The sequence below is a fragment of the Lutra lutra genome, chromosome 8 (assembly GCF_902655055.1).
Source record: "Lutra lutra chromosome 8, mLutLut1.2, whole genome shotgun sequence".
Lineage (NCBI taxonomy): Eukaryota > Metazoa > Chordata > Mammalia > Carnivora > Mustelidae > Lutra > Lutra lutra.
Genome location: NC_062285.1, coordinates 12,788,217 through 12,813,664, shown reverse-complemented (window position 1 = coordinate 12,813,664; position 25,448 = coordinate 12,788,217). Strand labels below are relative to the sequence as shown.

At 38.9% G+C, this 25,448-nt stretch overlaps 2 long non-coding RNA genes across 4 annotated transcripts in view; one reads left to right on the top strand and one right to left on the bottom strand.

Annotated features, from left to right (window-relative positions):
* The window catches only part of LOC125107410 (uncharacterized), a 137,987-nt gene that overhangs the window by 22,090 nt on the left and 90,449 nt on the right, over positions 1 to 25,448 (bottom strand). Inside the window, exon 3 of one of the 2 annotated variants that reach the window (XR_007129543.1) lies at positions 21,951 to 22,182. The exons of the other annotated variant lie outside the window; for it this stretch is intronic. This is a non-coding gene — a long non-coding RNA (uncharacterized LOC125107410). Of the gene's footprint in view, positions 1 to 21,950; positions 22,183 to 25,448 lie in introns of those variants that run through there. 2 annotated transcript variants of the gene reach the window in all.
* On the top strand, positions 20,550 to 24,447 carry LOC125107411 (uncharacterized). Of its 2 annotated transcripts, XR_007129547.1 has the most exons (4): positions 20,550 to 21,805; positions 22,846 to 23,003; positions 23,094 to 23,144; positions 23,313 to 24,447. It is a non-coding gene; the product is annotated as an uncharacterized LOC125107411 (long non-coding RNA). The 2 variants fall into 2 exon arrangements; XR_007129546.1 differs by having other exon boundaries at positions 23,094 to 24,447.

The following is a 25,448-nucleotide window of genomic DNA, read 5'->3' as shown; positions in this document are numbered from 1 at the left end:
ACTTTCTCCATCTGACAAAGGTAATTAAAAAAAAAAAAAAGCCACCATTTGTCCCATGTGTCTTATGGATTTACCATGAGCGTGCCTTGAAAAGTAGAAGGTGTCCTGGTTGGTGCTCACTCTCATTATTATTTAAAGTTTTCTGTACTTCTTCACCTGGACAGGTTACCTGAAGATTCCTCACCTCCTCTTCTAAAAGGGGGCAGGGCCATAAATTTCAGTATATAAAAACAATCTGGCCTGACGTGACTGAACAGGAATTAGACGTTGAGCTGTTTTAGGATCCCGTGTTCTCTCCTACTCGGAACCCTGTAATTACAGGGCACCATAAACCACGGTGTAGCATATTGGCTACGAGCATTCTAGTAAATAACATAGAATTACAGGGCTGGAAGAGCCCTCGGAGATCATCAAGTCCAACCCTTTCATTTTACAAATGAAGAAACTGAGGCCCAGGAAGGTTAAGAAGCTTGTCTGCGGTTTCTACAAGCATCTAATGGCACGGGGTGAGGATCCTGATGCCTGAGTTCCTTGTCTTGTGGCCTTTCTGGTGGTGGAGCTGCCTCTGCCTGGTTCAGTTGACCTGATCTGTTGGGACAAACACTTGTTCAGAGATTCCTATCGCAGTCATTGCCCACTTCTGTCATCGGACACACATCTGTCACTCGATAGTGACAGAATTCCTGTTTTCTTGTTGGCTTTCATTACAACATTGGGGAAATCTTTTCCTGGAAATGTCTCCCTAGTAGACTGAATTGCTGATGTCTCCCCAGTGATAAGATCTGTTCCTTAGAGGCAGATAGATGGTGCGTTGATAAAGACCACAGGGCAGGATTTAGAAACTCTGGGATGAGTCTTGCTTCCAGTTCTCTGGGGCTGGGTTCTTGGAGGAGACTTAATCTCTCTCTAAGGAATTTTCCTCCTCTGGACAATGACCTAATATTTCTGAAAACACTGTGAATTTTAAAGTGTGTTAGAAATATTGGTGCTTATAGCCTTGAAAGCCCACCAAAACCCAGCACGTGGCAAGATGTACCAGTGACATTCGTCTAATATTCTGATCTCATGCTATGCAACTGGATGGCTCTGGGAGGCAACATGGAAAACCCACAGACTTACTTCTCCCCGTTGGTATCCACAGAAAGGCTTTTTTCCTCCTTTCTCACATTCGAGGGTCTCTTACTTCTGGCCATTTGCTCCATTTCCATCTTGGATGGAAAGAAAAAAAAATTCTGTGCCTCCATATTTTCAGTAATCACGACTTATCCTTTGTTAAAGGTTAGCTTTAGGAAGTTGATGCCTCCTCCTGCACGTGTAAAGCAAGATACTAAGGGAATGGCACCATATTGAAGCACACATTACCCTTTGGCTTGGAAGTGACAGACACCTTACTCAAACCCTCTTAAGCAAAAAAGGTGATTTATTGAAATGGTAGTAGGATGGCTCACAGAACTGGAGATAAGACAGAATAGAAGCAGTTGTGTGCAGGGACCTCTGGACTGGGAGCTATGCGGTCTCCCTTCCCAGACTCATCTGGCTTCTCTCATTGGGTTCGCCTAATTCTCTCCCACAGCAGGCAGGTTCCCTCCACACCCTAGGAGATGCCCACGGCATGTCACTTTACAACCAGAGAGAAACCACCTCTGGTTTGAGAAATCCTATAAAAGGACCCTCGGTGTCTTGGCCGAGGTCTGATGTTGAGGAATGAGTTCAGGTTCTACCACACAAGGTTGGACATACGACTCAAGCGTAACATTTTAGCCCCAAGCAAATATTTGGCTCAAAGAAAGGAATGCTTTTCTTGAAGTACACAAAGTCTGCTGGGCAGTCAGAAACAATAGCTGTATACCCATTTTTATGGGCTTGTTTTTCTCCTCTGAGCACAGAACACTTCACTAAAACAAATTCATGTCACCAGGGATCATTATTACTTTCCAGTCTGGCAATGGAAAACTTAATTCACAAAGGAGGAACAGCACCTACTTACAACCAGATATCTCCTGTATTAATCTTCTACCATATCAATAATTCCTAGCAACCCAACAGCCACCCCGTGCAAGCCTATTAAAGTTAAGTCCCTTTGGAAGAGTTAGAGCACGTGTCTTATTTCTCTACCTTGCCTTTCAGTTGCTTACCGGCATCCTCCTACACCCCGTGAATCAAACACATGTTTGAAGTTTTAGTCATCGTTCTAAGACGGCTCATAGAATTATAACTGGAGTCCTTGCAGGCAGTTTCCCCTGATGCTAACAAAAGAGTTGTCTTTGACTTTCCTTCCAGAGCCAAGGCTCTCAAGCTTTGACATGCATACGAGCTGCTGGGTCGAGGTCTTCAGCCATGGACACACCAACCCCATGGTTCCGACCTTGCTGCACCTTGGAATCACGTGGGAAACTTTTCAAGTACCTAGGCCACACCTATGCCCCATGAAAACCCACTTTCTGAGGGTGGCCCACGGACACCAGGAGTTTTTAAAGTTTTTCTGGGTGTTTCTAATGTTCAGAGTCTTTTGCGGGGAGGAGGCCACTGCTCTAACCCCGGGGTTCTCAGCTCTGATGGCACGCTAGAATCACTTGGATGTCTCAATGAACTTAAAAAGAGAGAGTGTGTGCACGCGCGTGCACACAAGAAGGGGGAGGGGCAGAGGGAGAAGTAGAATCCCCACTGAGCAGGAAGCTGGATGGTGGACTTGATCTCAGGCCCCTGGGATCATGACCTGAACCGAAGTCAGACAACTTAATCGACTGAGCCACCCAGGTGTCCCTAAAACTAAGTGGAGTATTTTAGAAAGCTACATTAAAGTGAGTTGCTAAAACCAGCATTTGTCATCAGATTAGGTGAGAAGTAAATAACTAAAGATGGTCAGGTAGAAAATTGTGGAAAATCCACAAAGAGTCTGCACTCTGTTTTGCAAGCATTTTCCATTTTTGGTCAGGTTTTAAGAAAGCAGAAGTTTTCTATATGTAAGATAATGTCATCTGCAAATGTAACCCATTTTACTTCTTCCTTTCTGATTTGGATGGTGTGTGTGTGTGTGAGTGTGTGTGCACGTGCGTGCATGTGTGTGTGTGTGTGTGTGTGTGTGTGTTATTGCAATGGCTAGAACTCCCAGTACTTTACTGAATAGAAGTGTTAAGATCGGACATCCTTGTCTTGCTCCTGATCTTAGAGGAAAGGCTTTTAACTTTTCACATTCAGTATGATGTTACTGTAAGCTTAATAATATTTGTAATATATGTCCTTTACTATGTCAAGGTACATTTCCTTTATAACTAATTTGTGAAAAGTTTTTATCATGAAAGGATGTTGAATTTTGCCAAATGCTTTTGCTGCATCTGTTGAGACGATCATACAATTTTTACTTTTCATTCTGTCCATGTGGTGCCCCATATTTATTGATCTGCATATGCAGAACTATCCTTGCAACTCAGGGGTGAATCTCACTTGATCATGGTATATGATCCCTTTAATGCACTCTTGAATTCCATTTTGCTAGTGTTTTGTTAAGGATTTGTACATCTATCTTCATGAGGGATGCCTGTTTCCCTTTCCTATTAATGTTTTAATTTAGCTTCAGTGTCAGGGTAAAATTGGCCCATAAAATGAATCTAAAAGTGGTCTGTCCTCTTCAGTTTTTTGGAAGAATTTGAAAGGAGTGGTATTAAATCTTTAAATGTTTGAAACAACTCACCAGTTAATTCATCTGGACTTGGCCTTCATGATTCAGTCTTGGTAAGTCGTATGCTTCTAAGAAGGAATCCCTTTATTCTGAGTTATCTAATATTGGCTTCCAATTTTCACAGTAGTCTCGTGATTTTTTGTATATCTGTGATATAAGTTGTGATGCCTCCCCTTTGTTTATAATTTTATTTATTGGAATCCCCTATTTTTAGTCCAGCTAAATGTTTGTCAATTTTGCTTATCTTTTCAAAGAACCAGCTCTCAGTTTCATTGATCTTTTCTATTGATTTTTTAAGTCTCTATTTCATTTCTTTCTACTCATATCTCTATTATCCTCTTCTCTCTGCTAACTTTGGGTTTAGCGTGTTCTTTATCTATTCCTTGGGATGTAAGGCTAGGTTGTTTACTTGAGATATTTTTTTTTCTTAATATAGACATTTTTCACTATAAATTTCCCTCTTAGAATTATTTTGCACATCCCGTAAGTTTTAGTATGTTGTGTTTACATTTCATTCTCCTCAAGATTTTTTTTATTTCTTTTTTTATTTCTTCTTTGATTTATTGGTTGTTCAAGAGTGTGTTGTTTAATTTCCATATACTTTGAATTTTCCAGCTCTCTTCCTGTTATTGATTTCTACTTTCATACTCTTCTGATCATAAAATATATCTGATATGATTTCAGTCCTCTTAAATTTTTGAGATTTGTTTTGTGGCCAGCATATGATGTGTGCTGGAGAATGTTCTGTAACTACTGGAGAAGAATGTGTATCTGCTGCTGTTGGAATGTTCTGTATATGTCTGTCAGGCTCGCTTGGCCTCAAAATGTAGTTCGAGTCCATTATTTCCTTATTGACTTTCTGTCTGTATGATCTATCCATTGTTGAAAGTGGGATATTGAAGTTCCCTACTATTAGGACAGAGCTGTCTATTTCTGTTCTCAGATATATTAATAATTGTTTAATCCATTTAGGAGCTACAATATTGGATTAAATATATAATTGTTATATCCTCTTGATGAATTGACCCCTTTATTATTATATAATAACCTTCTTTGTCTCTTATTACAATTTTTGACTTGAAGGCTCTTTTGTTTGATTTAAGTTCAGCTATCGCTGGTCTTTTCTCGTTTCTGTTTGCAAGGAATACTTCTCTCCATCCCTTCACTTTCAACCTAGGAGTGCCTTTAAAGCTTAAGTGAGTATCTGGGGCGCCTGGGTGGCTCAGTTGGTTAAGCTCTGGCTTTTGGTTTTGGCTCAGCTCATGATCTCTGGGTTGTGATATCAGGCCCTGCATCAGGCTCTGTGCTCAGTGTTAAGTCCTCTAAAGAGTCTTTCCCCTTTCCCTCTCCCTCTCCCTGCCCCCTCCCCACTCCTCCCCTGCTTGCTTTCTCTCTCTCAAATAAATAAATAAAATCCAAAAAATCTTAAGTGAGTGTCTTGTTAGCATCTTATTAATTAGGTCTTCTTATCTTTTTTTCCATTCATCCACTCTATACCTTTTAACTGGAGAATGTAAATCATTCACACTTAGAGTAATTATTGATAGGTAAGAACTCAATAACACCATTTTATTCATTGTTTTTTTTATTGTTTTGTAGTTCCTTTATTACTTTCTTCCTCTTCTTCTTTGTGAGCTGATGATCTTTTTGTAGTGGTATTCTTTGATTCTTTTCACTGTATTATTTGTGTATCTGTTATAGGTTTTTGTTTTGTGACTACCATGAGGTTTTTGTAATACATCTTATAACAGTCTCTTTTAATCTGATAATAACTTAACTTCAATTTCATAGGTAAGTTCTTCACATTTACTGTCTATCTCACATTTTATATTGTTTTCATCACATTTATACGTTTTTACATTGTGTGTCCATAAACCAAACACTGTAACTATTGTTTGTTTTAACACTTTTATCTTTTAACATACATGCTAGATGCAAAGTGCTTTATACACCACCACTGCATATTGGAGTATTTTGAATTTTACTACATATTTACATTTACCAACAAATTTTGTATTTTAATATGTTTTCACAGAACAAATGAGTGTCCTTTCATGTAAGCTTGAAGAACCCCTTTTAGTGTTTCTTGTAAGGCAAGCCCAATGGTGATAACTACTCTCAGCCTGTGTTTGCCTAAGAAAGTCTTCATTCCTCATTTCTGAAGAACAGCTTTGCCAGAGAAAGTATTCTGCTTGGCATTCTTTTTTTTTCTTTTAAAGACTTATTTATTTCTAATTTTAGAGAGAGAGAAAGTGCAAGCATAAGAGGGAGGGAAAGAGGGAATCTCAGTCAGATTGTGTACCGAGCATGGAGCATGACACAGGGCTCGATCTCACGACCCTGAGATCATGACCTGAGCCCAAATCAAGAGTTGGACACTTAACTGACTGAGATATCCAGGCACCCGTTTTTTTCTTTTAACATTTTGACTAAATCATCCACTCCCTCATAGACAACAAGATCTCTGATAAGAAACCTGCTGATCACATTATCAGGATTCATACCTTATATGTGACTAGACTTTTTTTCTCTTGTTGCTTTCAAAATGTTCTCTTCTTTGATTTTGGAGAATTTCATTATAATGTGGCTCAGTGAAGATCTTTTTTGGATTGAAGCTGTTTCGGGATCTTTGAGCTTCATGTGCTGAAATGGCCATATCTCTCCCTACATTTGAGAAGTTTTCAGCCATGGTTTCTTTAAAGGAGACTTCTGACTTTTTCTCTTTTCTCTTCCCATAATGCAAGTTATCATTTCTGTGGATGGTATCCCATAATTCACATAGACTTTCTTCATTCTTTTTCATTCTTCTTTCTTTCTTTCTTCTCTAGCTGGATAATACAAGAGCTCTGACATAAAGTTTACAGATTCTTCTGCTTGATTGAGCTGATGTTGAAACACTCTATTGCATTCTTCATTTCATTCATTGTTTTCTTCACCCTTGAATTCCTTTGATTCTTTTTTTTATGATTCCAGTCTCTTTGTTGAATTTCTCATTAGGTCATAGATTGTCTTCCTGAGTTGTCCATCTTTGTTTTCTTGAATTTTGCTGAGCTTTCTTAAAATGGTTATTTCAAATTCTTTTTCAGATAACTCGTGGATTTCCATTTCTTTGGGGTCAGTTACTGAGAAATTATTGTGTTCCTTTGGTGTCAAGTTTCCTTGCTTTCTTGTATTTCTTGTGACTCTGAATTGATGCTTGCACATTTGGGGGACCAGTCATCTCTTCCAGCCTTCTGGAACTGGCATCAGTGAGGAAAAACCTTCACCTAAAAGTGGTTCCAAATGGGTGAGATACAGATCTCTGGTGCCAGGGACAGCACAGTGACATGGACTCTAGCTTCTGTAAAGCTCTCTGTCTGTCAGCTGAGGTCAGTGTTGGTGAATACTCAAGGGGTCTTCACTGACCAAGAGTGCAGAGGTCTATGGATGGCATTGATGGCTAGGGCTCTTGGGATCCTTAATGACAAAGACTGCTAAGGTCCTTCTGTTCTCCTTTTTTGTTCACTGGGGAAGCTCTAGCCCATGATATTCCTCATGGCACCAGGTCCAGCATGCTGATAGAGTGGTGCTTTGGTCCTGCAGGATGGGTGAACTTGCTGCAGAGGTGGCACCAGTGTCTGAGGTGTAATCATCACAGTGACTCAGGTTCATGGGGGAAAGTTGGCGTATGGGGGGAACACATCAGTGGTGTAGGCCCAGGGAAGACAGGGTGCACCACTCACCTGGACCTATTGTGCAGCATAGGTGAGTCAGAGTCCCAGCTCTGGCGCCAGAGGGCAGGATGGAGAGCAGCAACAACTCTCCATGATGGAATCATATATATAAGTCAAGACCCAGGGTGGTAGAGTACAAAGTGGCAGTTGCAGCAGCTCAGCCTCTCTCTGACAATGGGTCAAAGCCCTGACTCAGAACCCAGAGCACAGCTGCTGAACAGGAGCCCTGGTGATAGTCCATTAAAGCCACACATGAGGACCTAGAGGGTAGAGCACAGAGCAGCAGCAGCTCAGTCTGAACATGGTGGGTCAAAGCCATGAATTGGAACCCAAGCAATGGGGTGCAGAGCAGTAGTAATGTTGCCCAGAGATGGCAAGTCATAACAGCACAACTTTGAACTCAGGGTACAGAGTACAGAGCACATAAGTAGTTTCTTATACTTACTGTTCTTTAGCTTATATTTTATACTCCTTGACATATCTTGAGGATCTTTTTATTTTTTTTTTAAGATTTTATTTATTTATTTGAGAGAGAGAGAGAGTGAGAGAGTATGAATTTTGGGAAGGGGCAGAGGCAGAGAGAGAATCAGACTCCCCGCTGAGCAGGGAGCCTCATGTAGAGCTCCACACCAGGACCCCAGGATCACTACCTGAGCAGGAGGCAGATGCTTAACTGACTGAGCCACCCAGGTGCCCCCTCTCTGAGATTTTTTTATGATGTTAGTTTATCCCAACAGTTCCCAATTGATAGCCATTCTGACTGTTGTTGCTTTTTTATTGATACACACAATGCTGCAGTGAACATCCCCATTCATGTTTCCTTCAGCAAATCTGCAAGAATTTCTTACAGCAGATACTGAGAGAAATTGCTAGGTCTTGGATACACACATTTTAACTGACATTGCAAATTGTTCTCCTAAGAGGCTGTACCAATTTAGTTTCATCAAAACTCCCACATTCTCTCCAGTTTTGCATATGAGTCACTTTGCAACATACCAAATTATATGAAAAAATAGTACTCCATTAGTCTAATCATCTTCTCATTTGTATACTGGCTTTCAGATTTCAAGATCTTCCTTGAATGCCTTTGTTCTTTCCTTTGCTCATTTTTATACTCATGTTGCTCTTTTCTTATTGATATGTAAAAGTTCTTCAAACTAATAATTTATCTTTTGCCTATGTTGCAAATATTTTTGACTGTGCTCTTATCTCTTTAACTTTGCTAATAATGTATTTTACCTCACAGAGGATTTTTTTAAGTATTACTGTTTTCTTTGTTTGATACAGATTTCTCATGCTTTTCCTTGATGGTTTTATGAATCTTACTTAAGAATGCTTTCCTGTTCTAAAAATCAAACCTACTTGCCTATATTTTCTTCTAGTGTTTTTATATTTCTATTTTCTTTACATTTAGATGTTTATATCTAGATGTTACATTTAGATGTTACATATAATCTGGACAGAATTTATTTTTATAATTAGTTAAGTACAGATTTTATTTCACTTCATTTCATTAACATTTAGTGTTTGTAAAGTTTGGAGCACTGGTAAAGAGGGCAAGCCCAAACATGGTGGTATTAACTTAGGAATACTGTTCAAATGCTTATAATATCCCTTAGCACTTGTGGCTTTCTTCTGTGGGCTAGTTGAGATGTGATTAGTTGGGAGTGAGGAAAATGTTGGTTGGAAGCCTAGTAGCAGACACTATTTGAACTATAGCTCAACGTAAAGAGAATATTTAGACGTCAGTGCTGTTCTAAATGGCAGTTAGAGGAGGAGATGAAATCCCCTTGACTAGGGTCTGGCAGAGGACGGTCATGCCTCAGATGAAAGTTTGGGCTAAGAACCTTTAACTCTGGATGAAAAGCCAAGAGTCTGTGAGATCTTAGTGGAAACACAAAATATGGCACATCTGAAGAGGAGAATGCATTATTCACTACAGGCTGGGCTATCCCATGGCATGAATAAATCCATCAATCTCAGTGGCTTAACACAAGAGAAAGTTTGATTCTCATTCACTTAAAGTCCACTGGGGAAGATGACTCTGCAGGGCCTCTCTCCTCCATCAGGTAATTCAGGGATTCAGGCCACCTTTATCTTTTAATGAGGTCAGTTCAACGTATGGCTTCTCTGGTTATGGAGTCTGGGGGAGAGCAGCCTGAATGTTCAGGCATAACATTTTCTATTTTTTAAGATCAGATCTGGGAATGGATTACAACTCTGCTGCCTTTACCCCATTGGTGAGAACCAGTCACACGGTCCACTCTAACTAGAAGGCAGGTTAAGAAATGTAGTCATCCCACTTTCTCTTCTCAGGAAGAGAAAGATTAAATGGAATTCAGTGATCATGCATCACTGTCTTTACCACAGAGAGATTGAATTATATTCTATAATAGGGAAAGCCTACAAGAAGGTTTTCAACTACTCCATGCATTAAAAAATTAATAATGGGTACTCTAGGTCCCAAGTGAAAGTTTTGTTACACCAACTTCTCAAAAAATAAAAGCTTGACCACCTGGACAGTTACACTCCATTAGCACCTGGACTACAGATACCTTGGGAGCAATTAAAGCAGAGAAGTCTCTCTCTCAAATGGATTTTTGTCAGTTCATTTGCAAAACACTTTGGGTCCCTTGGGAGGCAGCAAAGATAAAAATCTATCATGACATTCCTCCTTCTAGGCACATTCTAAGGCCTTTCCAGGGTCAGGAAAATGCATGGCCTGTCTAAAGTCAACAGCCAGGTCACTGTGTCAGAAATAGGATGGGAATCAGTATGTGGCTGCTTGTGCTTCTCCTACGCACACATGAGGTCAAGAGATCTTTCCATTAGACAATGGGCCCTTTGCAGGTATGCTTTGGATTGGGGTTGGGGTGGCTAAAGAGGGTCAAGCAATTTGACTAAATCTCCTAACCCAGAATTCTTCCCTAAGCCAAATCAACAAAACAGATGTGGTTCTCCCATTAGCCTTTATTTGTTGTAATTACCCACTAATGTGCCTTTAAGGGATTTAGAGGCACATTAGCCTTGAGCCTTGCAACAAACCCAACAAGTCCCAGGTTGTTATGCTCTCATGACACTAAAGACTCAAATTTCCAACCTGCATGTGTTTTAAAGATGGACTGATTAGAATTCAACTGAGCAGAACCCTATGGAAGATTCATGCTCTATGAATTTAAAGAGATAGTCTGTATTTCCAGAATCCAGTGTGTTTTAATCCTGGAAACTTCAGGAAGCAGTTTATATTGTGGAAAGAGAGATAGGAGTCCCAGAGATCCAAAGACTGATTTTACTTCTCCCCTTATGGTTTTTAGCTAAGGGCCTTTCAAGAAACACCAAACCTCTCAAAACCTCAAGTTCTCTCTTCCATGCAATGGACTGATGAGGAAACAACTGAGTCAAAGTGTTGTTTTGAGGATTGAGAATGATGACAATTTAAAGTAACTGGCATGTACTAGCTGCTTAAAAATATTAGTTTCTCCTCACCCACCCCTTCTCCTATCTCTGACAAATTTTCTTTTAATGATTTAATGTGCCCAACTGGGATTTCTACTTTTCACTTTCTTCCACTATCCAGTAGATGAACCCTGTGGAATAACCAAACATTTGAATAAGAAGGAAAAATTTCATGAATAACCATATAAGTTCTCAGAAGTGAATTGGGACTAAATTATTTGACTCTTATGAACACATGCTCAATGTGAAGAAAATGCGTATTTCTCTCATTATTTCAGGACTTCTACCTCAAACACAAATGTAAAATGTTGATATATGCATTTATTAAGCTTCTACACCTAAAGCACCAGAGAGTCCCAAAAAAGTAGATACTTTGGGTTAATCATCATGATCTCCCTCGGGGCTCCTGGGTATCTAGGACCAGAGGGGTTAATGGTGCAGTAAATGGAGAATCCTACAGCATCCCAGGGAATTCAAACAGCTGTGACTAACAGACTTACAAACAGGAGACACCAAAGAAATACTGTATTTAGAGGAAATCTTCAATTTGCCAGAATATTTAGGGATGGAATTTTCTCATCAATTTCATCCCTGTTTAATTAAGAAAGAGCTAGAAAAACCCCATTTTTTGTTTGTTTGTTTGTTTGTTTTAACTTTGTTGTTGAAAGTCTTCTTAAAGTATAAATATTCCAAAGGATTTCTGAAGATACTATGACCTGGCTTTCTGGAGGACACTTTTTTCTTTTTCTTTCTTTGTTTTTTTGTTGTTGTTTTTGTTTTATTTAAATTCAATTTAGTTAACACATAATGTATTATTAGTTTCAGGGGCAGAGTTTAGTGATTCATCTGTTGCATATATCAATCCAGAGGACACCTTTTTCTAAGAAGAGAAAGGCAGCATAGATCAGGATGCTGCCAGACCTGGAATTTAGCCCTAGAATTCTCACTAGTCTAGTCATGCCCCTTTAGATGCCTCTACGGGCCTCAGTTTCCACTGAAATATATTTAATTCTTTATAATGTGATGTTTAGGCATAAAAATTCAGCAAAAATGTCTTAAAATGAGTGAATTTCTTTAAATGACAGATTGAGGGTCTATAGGTCACATTAGCAATTATGATACCTATTGTTATTATTATGATCTATGAAAGTCACTCCTATTAATGAGGATATAAAAAACCACTGCAAAGATTAGCCACAGGGCTGTTTGCTATAGTATAATTCAAAAGCATAAAAAATTGCAATCAACTCAAATGTTCTATGTATTTGGAATATATAGGCCTGGGATCTTTCTATGTGTCTTCCCTCCCACGTCTCCTTAATGGAAAAATTAACTACAGATACTTTGGTTTTGGTTGTTTTTTTCCCATGTACAGTCACATATTGTGTCACATGAATCCTAATACTCAGGTCACAATATATGAGATTTGGAGCTGAGCCAGGAGACATCAAGGTGAAGTTGTGTAAGATGGTCATTTTGGAGACCATATTTTTATCATGTGGTTTGGCTCAAGACTGCCCAGTACACAGGCTCCATATGAATTTATAAAATACATAAATAAATAAAACTGATCCAAACAGATTCTTTTTCTGAGAGCAGAAAGTAGCAGGGAACAATGGATTCCTGTAGGAAAAACAAAAAAAACAAAAAGACCAAATCACTAATGGTCCGTTGAACTGGCCTTGCCTTCTAAAGATGAGCCACTGTCCCAATTTTCCTTGAAATTTCATCTCCAGAATGTGTAAACAACCACAAAGACAGCTCTCCTGATTCCTCCATATTCTAATCTTAGCTTTTATTCCTTAAGTAGGACAGCTGTGTGTCTTCTTTGCAAACTGAAAGTGGTCCATATAAAGAAAATATTATGGACTTGTAAATAGATTTAAGATATATTAGCATAAAAGTAAGTATGGAACTCAATAACTTTTCAAAAATTACAAGAAAGGAATCAAGAAAGACATACATCAAAGGGTTAATAATGTATATATCTGTGAAAACATTCATATTTACTTCTATTTTCTCCTTTTCGCTTGTCTTTACTTTTTAATTTTCCAAAAAATAAAAGAGATTATTCTTATTAGAAGGAAGAAAGGGTTTTTTTCCCTCTTCATTTCAAAAATAGTAAGTTCTGTCCAGTTCAGGGACAAGAAGCCATAGACTCACTTTTCCCTGCTCCTCCCCTGTAAATACAACTAAATATCCTGGAACTGATTCATCAGAAAAATAAAAAAAACAATTCCTCAACTTGGAATAAGAAGATGCACTGGCTAGAGACCTCAAGACTTCCAGATCAACATCACAGGGAGTCTCTTCAAATTTCTTTCTATGGTCCATCTAGCACAGACTGGGCATCAGATATCTGTAGCCTGGAATGACCCTCAGGCAGACAAATAGAAAAGTTTGCTCTCCCTGGACATAGAACCAAGGGAGGGGTACCACAGCAATACCTAGTGGAGAGATCTACCCTAATCCATACCTGAGGCAGCAGCAGGCTCAATCATCAGCCACAACAACCCAAAACCAGTGTTTCCAGAACCACCCATCCATTCACACTGGGCAGCCCTACAGGAATGAAGTAAGAGCTGAGCAGAGCCAGAAGAATGAAGTCAGCCAGAATAACATTGCAAGGACTCTGAAAATTAAATTTTTATTGAAACTATACCTCACAAAAACAGTCCAGGACCTAAATCTAACTAGTGTGGGTGCTTATTAGAAGCTGAAATAAGATCAAAAGTCTCGAACATAACATTCAAGATGTCTAGGATATCTTATATATCGTTATGTACCGATTTTACCCCCCCCAAAATTAATTAATTAATTAATTAATTAATTAAAATGATGGATGGGGTGCCTGGGTGACTCAGTTGGTTAAGTGACTTCCTTCGGCTCAGGTCATGATCCCAGGGTTCTGGGATCGAGCCCCACATCAGGCTCCCTGCTTAGCGGGGAGCCTACTTCTCCCTCTCCCTCTGCCTGCTGCTCTGTCTACCTGTATTCTCTCCATCTCTCTAATAAATAAGTAAAATCTTAAAAAAAAAAAAATGATAGATGGTAACTAGACTTCTGGTGGTGACCACTTTGTAGTGTATACAAATGTCAAGTAACTGTGCTATATGCCTGAAATTTATAGGTTATATACCATTTTACCCCAATTAGAAAAAAAAAAGTCCAGATACAATTAAAATCACTCATCAAATAAAGAATCATGAAAAACACAACTTGAGTGAGAAAAGGCAATCATCTGACACCAACATCGAGAGGAAGCAGATAATGGGTTTCACTGATAAGGATTTAAAAGTAGCCACTGAAAAATGATTTCATAAACAATTATAAATTCTCTAGAAATATTTGAAAAAATAGAAAAACTTAGCAAATAAGCTTTTTAAAAAGAAAGATTTTTACTTACTTATTTAAGAGAGAGAGAGAGCAGGAGCACAAGCAGGGAGACATGCAGAGGGAGAGAGAAAGGGAGAAACAGACCCTCCGTTGAGTGGGGAACCCAACATGGGACTCAACCCCAAGGCTCTGGGATCATGACCCAAGGCGAAGGCAGATGCTTAACCAACTGAGCCACTCCAGCATGCCAGCAAATAAGCTTTTTAAAAGGACCAAGTGGAAATTGTAGAACTGCAAAATAAAATAACTGCAATAAAAAATTCACCGGATGGGCTCAGTGGGAAAGTGCAGATAATAGAATTAGTGAAGCTGAAGACAGATCAATAGAGTTTATTCTAAAAGAAAGTAAAGTAAAAAACAAAAAATTTTAATGAACAGATCCTTAGAACTTACAAGCAAAAATAAAAGTTAAAAAACATGTATCACTGAAGTGCCAGAACAAAAGGAAATAGCGTAGGACTAAGAAGGTATTCAAAGAAACAATGGCTGAAAACTTCCCCACCTTGGTGAAAGATTTAAACAAATAGATCTAAGAAACTGAGCAAGCCAAATAGCATAACTTCAAAGAGATTGCCACAAAAGACATCACAATGATACTTCTGAAAACAAAAGATAAAAAATCTTGGTAACATTCAGAGAGAAATGTTATATTACCCATAGAGGGACAGCAATTTGAACAAAAGCAGATTTCTCATTTGAAACCATGGAGGCCAGAAGGAAGTGATGCAATATTTTTCAGTTGCTAAAAGATACACATTGTCAACAGTGATTTCTTTACCTGGCAACAACAAGTTTTAAGAATGAAGGGGACATAAAGACATTCTCAAATGAAAGGAAACTAATAGAACTTATCACTAGCAGACCTACCCTTAAAGAGTTACTAAAAAGAGCACTCAAAATACAAACAAATAATAACAGAAGGAGGCTGGGAGGCTCAGACCTTCATAAAGGAAAAAAGAATATCCAAATGAGTGAAACTTAGAAGTAAATATAATAGACTATTCTTCATCTTGTGATATTCCTAAGTTACACTTTATGGTTAAAGCCAAAATTGTAACACATCATCATCTTATGTGGTGTTTAATGAATGTAGAGCAAACACTGAAGATAATTTTTTCCCAATATTTTTAAAAGTGGGGAGAGTAAAGGGACCTAAGTGGTTTCAAACCTTTAAGCAGTAAATCATCAATACCTGTAGGCTGTGATAAGATATATATATATATATATGAATGATTATATGTGTGTGTGTGTGTACACCTCAAGAAAACTATATATACAAAATACTAAAAAACTCTACAAGTAAATCAAAATATAATTTAAAAAAATGTTCAAGTAGTCCACAATAAGACAAGATAAAGGAAACAGAGAAATGAGAAACAGAGAACAAGCAGAAAATAAAAGAATAAAATGGTAGACTTAAGTCCTAATATCAATAATTACTTTACATGTAAATCATCAAAATACACCAATTAAAAAACAGTGAGTGGCAGAGAGTATTTTAAAAATATAATGTTGTCTATAAGTAATGTCTATCAAAAATAACTCTCTACATCAAACAACAGAGCTTCAAATACACAAAATAAAACTAATAGATCTGAAAAGAGAAACGCACTATTATAGTTGGAGACTTCAACACCCCACTCTTACCAGTTGATAGAACTACTAGACAGAACACCAACAAGGATATAGAATTCAATAATATGATCAACGAATAGGGTATAACTGACATTTACAGAACATTCCACCTTGGTGTAGCAGAATGCACATTAGTTTCAAGAGTCCCTGGAATGTTCACCAAGATAGACCATATTATGAATTGTAAAACAAATTTAAAAATGTAAAAGAATTGAAATCATACAGCGTATACTCCCATCCATAATGGGAGTTAAAATAGAAATCAACAATAGGAGGACAACAGAAAAACTTTCAAACACACGTAAATTTAACAATACACTTCTAAATAATCCATGGCTGGTACATAGAACTGAATAAAAATGAAAATACAACAAATTAAAATCTTGGAAACACATCTAAAACAATGCTGGAGGGAAATTTATAAGCCTAAATGCTTATATTTGAAAACAGGACAGTTCTCAAATCAAGAATCTAAGTTCCTATCTCAAGAAACTAGAAAAAGAAGTGCAAAATAAACCCCAAGCAAGCAGAAAAAGGAAATAGTTAAAATAAATTTTGGAAAGGGAACTAACAGAGAAAATTAATGAAACAAAAAGCTGGTCCTTTGGGGAAAACCCAATGTCTCATTAGACAAAGATAAAAAGAGAAGACACAAATCACCAATATCAGTAATGAAGAAGGGAAAACCACAACAGATCTTTCAACCATTAAAAGAATAATAAAGAACACCATCAACAACTTTATGATCATAAATTCAACAATTTAGAAGAAATAGACCAATTCCTCCAAAACCACAAACTATCATAACTCAGCCCAAATTAAGTGGGTAATTTGAATAGTTCTAGAACACTAAAAGGAATTGAACTTATAATTTCAAAGCTCCTGAAAATAGTTTCACTGGAGACTTTTACCAAACATTAAAAGAACTCACACCAATTTTATAGAAAATTGAAGAAGAAGGAACACTTTGCAACTCATTTTATGAGGTCAGTATTACCCTGGTATCAAAACCAGACAAAATCAGGAAAGACAAAACAAAACAAAAACCTACAGATCAATATATCTCATAAATTTATGTAAAATCCTCCACAAAATATTAGTAAATCAAATCCAGAAATGTATCAAAGGAACACTATAGTACCACCAAGTGAGATTACATATTAACAAGTTAAAGAAGAAAATTCACATGATCACTAATATACACAAAAAGAGCATTTGACATAATTCAACACCCAATTATGATAAAAACTCTCAACAAACTGGGAATAAAGGGGAACACTGTCCACCTCATAAAGAACATCTACAAAAATCCTGCAGTTAACATCGTGCTTAATGGTTAAAGACTGAATCAGGAACAAGGCAAGTTCTCACCACCCTTACTCAACATAGTAATGAAAGATCTAGTCAGTGCAATAAGGAAAAAAAGGAAAAAATATATATATACAGATTGGAATGGAAAACATAAAACTGTTTGCAGAGGAGAAGAGTGTCTACATGGAAACCTCCAAGAAATCCGCAAACAAACTTCTAGAACAAATAAATTAGTCCATTAAGGTCATAGGATACCAGATTAATGCATAAAAGTCTATTTTATTTCTGTATGCCAATAAGGAACATGTTCAAACAAATTTAAAAGTGCAATACCATACACAATTACTCTAAGAAAATTAAATACATAGGTGTAAATTTAACAAAACAAGTAAGGATCTGTATGCTGAAAATTACAAAATGCTCATTTTTTAAAAATAAAAGACCTAAATAATTGGAGAGATATACCATGTTAATGAATTGGAAGATTCAATATAATAAAGTTTTCAATTCTCCCCGAACTAACCTATAGGTATAAAATAATTCCTGTCAAAATCCTAAAAAAAAAAAAAAAGTTTTATATAAATAAGCAAGCTTATTCTTAAGCTTATACAGAAAGCAAGAGGCCCTGGGGCGCCTGGGTGGCTCAGTGGGTTAAAGCCTCTGCCTTCGGCTCAGGTCATGATCCCAGGGTCCTGGGAAGGAGCCCCACGTCGGGCTCTCTGCTCTGCCTTCCTCTCTGCCTACTCGTGATCTCTGTCTGTCAAATAAATAAATAAAATCTTTAAAAAAAAAGAAAGAAAGAGGCCCTGAAGTAGCCCAAACAATTTTGAAAACAAAGAATAAAGGAGAAGGAGACATTCTTTGTGAATGTACCATATGTACCATTGTACCATATGCTACAATAATCAAGATAGCATGGTACTAGTGGACTGCACAAGAGGACCTAGAAATAGTTCCACACAAATATACCCACTTAATTTTTGACAGAGAAAAAAATAATTGAATAAAGAAAGGCAGCTTTCTAAAATAAGTAAATAAATAAAAGATACTGGAAAATTGGAAATCCATATAGGAGAAAAAATAAACTTCAACCTAAATCTCGTTCCTTATGCAAAAATGAATTCAAGGTGTTTCTGGCTGGCTCAGTTGGTGGAGCATATGACTCTTGACCTCAGGACTGTTAGTATAGAGATTGAGCATAGTGATTACTTAAAAATAAATTCTTTTTTAGGAAATGAACTCAAAATGCATCATGGACTTAAATACAAATTGTAAAAATATAAAATTTGGGGGAATAAATAGAACATCTTTGGGACCTAGGACTAGGGAAAGATTTCTCAGATTTGTTACCAAAAGCACAATCCAGAAAAATAAAAATTTATAAATTGGACCAAATCAAAATTTTAAAAACTTGGCTCTGTGAGTGACCTTGTTAAGATGAAAAAGCAAATTACAGAACTGGAGAAAATATTTGCAGATCATATATCCAATAGAGGACTCATATCTAAAATATACGTGAAGAATTCAAAACTCAACATTCTAAAAAATCCAATTAGAAAATAGGCAAAAGACTTGCATAGATTTTTTTGTTTCACTGAAGAGGATATATAGATTGCAAATAGGCCTATAAAAAGATGTTCAACATCATTAAGCATTAGGAAAACTCAAATTAAAATCACAGTGATATGTCACTATGTACCTATTAAAATTGGTAAAATTAAAAAGCAGTTACAACACCAAATGCTGACAAGGATGAGGAAAAACTGAATTACTCATACATTGCTGGCGGGAATGTAAATGGCACAACCAGTCTAGAAAATAGTTCGCAGTTTCTTTTAAAACTAAAATTGGCTTACCATATAACCAGCAGACGCACTCTTGGGTATTTATTCCCAGGTGGTGGGGGTGGGGGGGAGGATTTATTTTTATGTAGAAACTTATGTATAAGACTTAAAGAAATTTAAAGTAGCTTTATTCATAAGAGCCAGAAAGTGGAAATAACCTAAGTATACTTCAATGGTGAATGGTTGCAGAAACTGTGGTACCTTGAGATCATGGAAGCCCATTCAGCAATAAAAAGGAATGGACTGTTGCTTCAAGCAATAAGCTGGGTGAATTTCAAGGAAATCATGTTGAATGAGTCAAAAAGTCAGTCTCAAAGGATATAAACCACATGATTCCACTCCTAGGTTACAGAAATAATATAATCACAGAGATGGAGAACAGATTAGAGTTTGCCCAGGTGAGGAGAGAGAGTAGACGTGACCATGACATGACAGTAACGTGGTGGAGCCTTGTGGTGAGGTTTCAGTCTTGTGTCCTGTTTGTGGTGGTAGATATGCAAATCTACATATGACAGAATTGCATAGAGCTACATACACACACACACACACACACTCACACTCTCACAAGGACCTATATACTGATGCCATGTGAATAAGCTCTGTGGATTGTACCAATGTCAGTTTCCTGGTTTTGTTATTACGCTATAGTCACATGAGATGTTAACTTTGAAGGACATTGGGTGAAGGCACGCCAAACCTCCCCGCACGTTTCCTCGGAGCTCCTTGTGAATCTATATAGTTATTGCCAAATGAAAAGTTAAAAATATTCACAAGTGCTATTTGAAATATTTGCTTCAGGAAGAAACACATATTCTTCTGCACTTATGTTCATTATTTTTCTCTAGAATTTCCCAGAAAAGCAGACTGTATCCAGGATACAAATGGGAAATAATAGCACAATAAAAAGGAAGACGTCTTAAAATTACGTGGTTAATAATGACCTCGGTACACCTGAAAACCACTCAATCTAAAATAATTTATCTGGGCTATAAGAAATAAATGTATATATATAATTATATAAATGATATGTTAATATAAAATAAATATAATATATATTATTATAATTATTATATATAATTAATATTATAATAATTATATATATAATATTATAATAATTATATAATGTTAATATAAAATAAATATAATATAAATATAATATTATATATGTATATATAGATATATGTATATCTATATATACATATATATATAAAGGCAGTCTTCCAGCTACTTCATTGGTCCCCCTCTCCTAGGTGGACATAAAGACAGGACAAAGTGGTATGGACTGAGGATGGTAAACCTGAGTTTAAAGAAAGGTGGCCTGCGCCTTTGGAGATGGCATCTGGACATTGAGGAGCAAACAGAAGGGAAGGACAGGAAACCTGCTTTGAGGAATGAGCTAGAAGGAGCTGTGTAAGAAGACAGCAACCAGCTCTTAGTGCCTACGTCGTATAAAAAAAAAAACATCAGACCGGTCACTCTGTCAAATAAATTTAAAAAAAAAAAAAAATCAGACTGGGGCCACCGGAGGGAAAAAAAGAGAAAGAAAACTGAAATGAGGAAGAGATTGAGAAAGAAAATCCTCTGGAGTCAGAACTCAAGGCTCTGAGAAAGTCACAGAAAAAGAAGGAAAAGCAAGTCAAGCAGCCAGGTAGGAGTCTTAACAACTGTTACTATCTTACTGTGTGAGACACTTCCCTTCCAGTGAGAGACAGAAACACAAACTACTCTGGCCACCTGGATTATGTTACCATTTAATTGTTTGCCTAGAATTAAATGGTTTGAGGGACTAGGAGATCCCAGAACCTTGCTCCTTTGTACTCGCTGTCTGAAATAAATTGTCCTGTTTGCCAATTTGCTTTTCCACAAAGAGAGGCTCCATCCTGTCTCTGATTTTTTTTTTCAAAAGCCTATTTCTGCATTTTAAAATTCATTTTCAAGACTCTATTTAGCTGAGATGAGAGTAAAACCATTTAATGACTAAAGTTTGGAATCTAAGTAGATGAAATTATTTATGTAGATCATTAGAAATACATGAGTGGCCTCCCTGGCTTCCTGTCTAGGGAAAGCTTATCATTAAATATGTTTCCCAGCCGCTACCAAAACTGATGCAACACCCATCTCAACCTTCCACAGACCCTCATTTATATTTCCAAAAGCAACAGCTCTTTTCGACAAACAATGAACATACTTGTTATGGGTTTAAATTAGAATTCTTCATTTGGAATTTGTGAATATGGGGATATTCTGGGAAACGTCCAGAAAAAAAAAAAAAAAAAAAAATCCTACCAAGGGTTCAGCAAACAGTTGCATAACCCTCTTTTTATCTGGGGTGTTGACCCAGCCATTCATTCCATGTTTGCTATGGTGAGTTCAGCAAGGCTGGTTCCCATGGCAACCGTAATCCCTGAACAGAGCCTGCTCCATTGGTGGTCAGTTACAACACGCTTTGTCCTGTCAGTGTCCTGCCACCGCCTGAATGGAGAGACAGAAACAAGCACCTTCAGTAAACATGACCCAATGAGGGTGGTGGCCTCCGGTTTACTGCAGTGAGCCGCCTGGAAGACTCCGGAAGAACCCTGGCAGGGACACAGGCAAGCCACCTCGCAAAGGAGTTCCTTTCAAAGAGGCTCTCTTAGTTGGGGGGTTAAATGGCCTAAAACTATCCCATCCATCCCATCTCAGGGCCAAGGAATGATCTTTGGATTGATGGACCTTTTTGGACGACTATGGCCATCGATGAATTTGGGACTCTCAAAGGGAAACAGTTTATAGTTAGTTTCTTACTGAAATCTACAAGGCTGAGATCAGGGAGGAGGGGAGTGAGAACAGGGAGCAGCCCTGCTGGACTCCAGCTGAGTGGGGACTATCAGCACATGACCTGTCCTCGCAGGGCCAGCCAGTGCCCTTCATTAGGCGCAGCCCTCACTCAGCTGCATGCAACCGGGGCCGCTGGAGCAGGGCGGCGTGGGAGGCCATGGGACCCCACGGAAGTGTCTTGAAAGTTCAGAACTCACTGGCCATTGCAGACTTACTTGCGGGGTTTCCGGGCTCCCCTTCCATTCATATTTACTGAGTGAGTCGTATGGTGCCAGCACGCTTTTGACCACGCACGAAATTCACACATGCACCCCGGTTGATAACGAGAGTCCTGCAAGGAACAACCAGCCCAGGCTTTGACTTCCGTAACTTCCAAATCAGTGCCTGATCTCTTTAAAATTCCTCTTGCCAAATCTCTCTCTCCAGACAGAGAGGAAAATCATTAATTTTATAATGAGACATATTAACAGGAAGAGTGGATTTAAACGGGAACGTGGTTCTCTGTTCAGGGCACTGTGTTCAGGTCTGTTTATCTAAACCGGACTGGACTGTGTACTCACTCACTTGTTACATTGAGAATTGCTTATAGTGGTGGTTCTCACCTGGTTGTGCTTCAGAATCATCTGGAGAACTTGGAGGTACAGGTACCAGGTCACATCACAGACACATTCCCGGAGGGGGGGTGTCTAGATACTGGTATTTTTTATTCTGCTTTTCTGCTGTTTCTGATACACAACTATATTTAAGAGCAAATACTTTGTGTGATAACTCTGAGTCATTCTGTCTTTTCCACTTCGCCGGACAAATATGGAGATCTACATTTTTTCCTCCATTGACTTTATTACCCTGACATGGAATGGGAACCGTCTGTCCTAGAGGAAGAGGGGCCACCAGGGCTCCTCATTCAACAGACGTTTGTTTGCCTCCTTGTTTGTTTTTTATGAAGAGCATGAGGGTTTGTACTGATTTTTTTTTTTTTTTTTTGCAAACCCAGTAAATGTGACTCCTCAGGAAGAATATTGGGGCCCAATACGCAATTATCTATAATATAATTGACTTCAGCCAACAGAGGAAAGAGGGAAGGAATTATACCTATTTGGGTTCTGGATTAAGGAAGAATACTAGTTTTTATCAAGTCTTTACATATGCTAGGTACGTGCCCGTATTTTTTGCACATTATACTCATTTAATTCTTATGGTAACTTGCCTTTGGTAAGTTCTAATGCTAGGCCCATTTTACAGATGCAGACGTGGAGGCATGAAGAAGTCCAGCACTTTAAGGCCATAGCCCTAGTAAGTGGCAGAGGTGGGGTTAGAACCCCGGTGAATAGTTCTGGAATCCTTCCCCAAGTGCCTATCTCTACCAGACCCAGTGACCTCAGGTTTCCCATGAAAACTCAGCATTTTATGACTCTCCTAAGAACTTCCTTATTCAACAATATTGTCTTCCATTTAACCCAGGTGCGTGTATTGTACACTATTGCTCTAGAAGAAAAATCAGAATGGATTCATCCCCCAGAAAAATAGAGATGAAAACACATTCTTCTTCTTCCATATAATTAGAATCTTAGAGGACAATCTCCAAGTGTATACGTAGGCAGAAAAGTAAGTGAGGGGATGGCAGTTGAGGATGGAAGAAGGTTAGGTCACCCTGACCCTAACTCTTTATTCTACATTGAACGCTATGCCTGGCTAAGCCAAAGAAACTACCAGCCAGCCTTTACGTTAGGTGAAAGCCTGGGGTGAGACCCGAGCCGTCTACACAAGCTCCAGGCTAACTCTATAAAGCTATTCCAGGAGACCATTGGCAGCTCCAGCCCCATCCCCAACATGCACTGGGCACATCGGCTTCCATACCTATAAGTCACAACTCATTTCTACCATAAACAAGGGGCCACGCTCATTATTCTGCGATCACTCTGTGCTAACTCGTATATTGCTACTTATAATAAGAATATCACTGGCTAAAGCTTAGACTATCACTTTGTTGTGGTGGAATTTTCTTAAAAGATAAACAGGATGTAGAAAGTTCCAGCATGCATGTCAACAACCACAGAAACGGCCACGATCAACCACGTGGGTGAGCTGCCAGAACAGTGTGCCCATCACCGTCCCTTCCGAGAAGCATTTGCATGTTGGCCACAGCCAGCCCTCCCTGCTGGTAAAAGTCAAACCCCCTGTTCACCAAAGGACCCGAAACAGTGAAGTCTGGTTACACTTTCTCTCCAATCCAAACATGCCAAAGAAAAAAAAAAGAGCAGTGGCTTGCCACATTTGAGATGTTACCAGCCTCCGTGCCTACAGAAATGGTCCTTGCAATGGTCTTGAAGACCAGCTCTGTGGGTCCCTGTGGCCTCGCACAGTCCCGTAGATGAATGACCACTGGCCAGCCCATCCACAGCCTGGTGGCTTGCCGCAGTCTCCCTTGGGGCACTCCCCACTTCTGCACACCATTCCTAGAGCCTCGCTGGTGTTCATTAGAACCCAGGAGAAGCCGGGTTCAAGCTCCTCACTTCTCAGTGCGGGTGCCCAGGCCCAGCCCTACTCAGGCCTGTGTCGCACCTTCACTGGAGCCGGAGGCCCACCCTCACGGGCTGTGTAAATTTACATGTTTTTTAATCAAAAATGGGTGCATGCAATGCAACTCCTTGCCTGGGCTTGCTTTGTATAACACCCAGAATAGCGTCCGGCTCACGTGGGCGCCTCATAAGCACCGTTCGGTAACAGTCTTCCTTGTCAAGACTCCGAGCTTCAATTGCCATCGTCAACAAGAAAAGCCCTTGGCTGTTCAGCTTCCTTCTTACCCAGAAATACACAGCCCCCCAAAGATGACATTCCAGAACTCCGTGTGTCCCCTGCCCCCCTCAGAGCTCCCTTGAGGAGTGTGATTACAGGCTCACGTTTGACTTCTTCGGAAAATAGTCTGAAGGCAAGGGAAATGTCAGCAGAGTCCAGAATCATTCTGGAATGTGGCCCCCTCCCCCGTCCTGGGTCCATTGTCCTCCTGGGCAGGGTGGGAGACCCGTGGTACCCCGAGCCCCCAGCACTTCGCTACTCACTGCAAGGGGCTTGATCCAGTCCCATGTTGAGGAAGAACTCCCGGGGAGATGAAGGCCATTACAAATCTTGCCCTCGACATGAAACACCAGTGATTGTTTATTAAATTGCTCTTCAAAGAGAAAACACTGGCAGGCAAGTATCATTAAAATGGAAGCAAAGGGAAATGCTGTAACCTTCAACATGGCGCTTTTCTCCATTAACCTCAGACCAATGCGACAGGAGCAGCCAGGAGGAACTTCTGGCCCTGAGCCCTAACAATTACCTTCATCTCAGCCCTGGGGAGGGATAACACAAACCAACCAAGTTAAGTACTTCCAAATACGGCCATCAGAGAAAAAGACCCCAAGAGCCCTTACCCGAATGCCACGGTCTCAACTGCAGCTGAGGACAAATTGTATTATACATGAGTCACATTAAAACATAAAAGACGTACCCTCCAGTGAAAACCTTGCACAACTTTACCGAGTAAGCAGAATTAATCACAGGGAACAATTACCATTCCTGGTCTGAATATTTATGACATAACAGAAAGCTCAT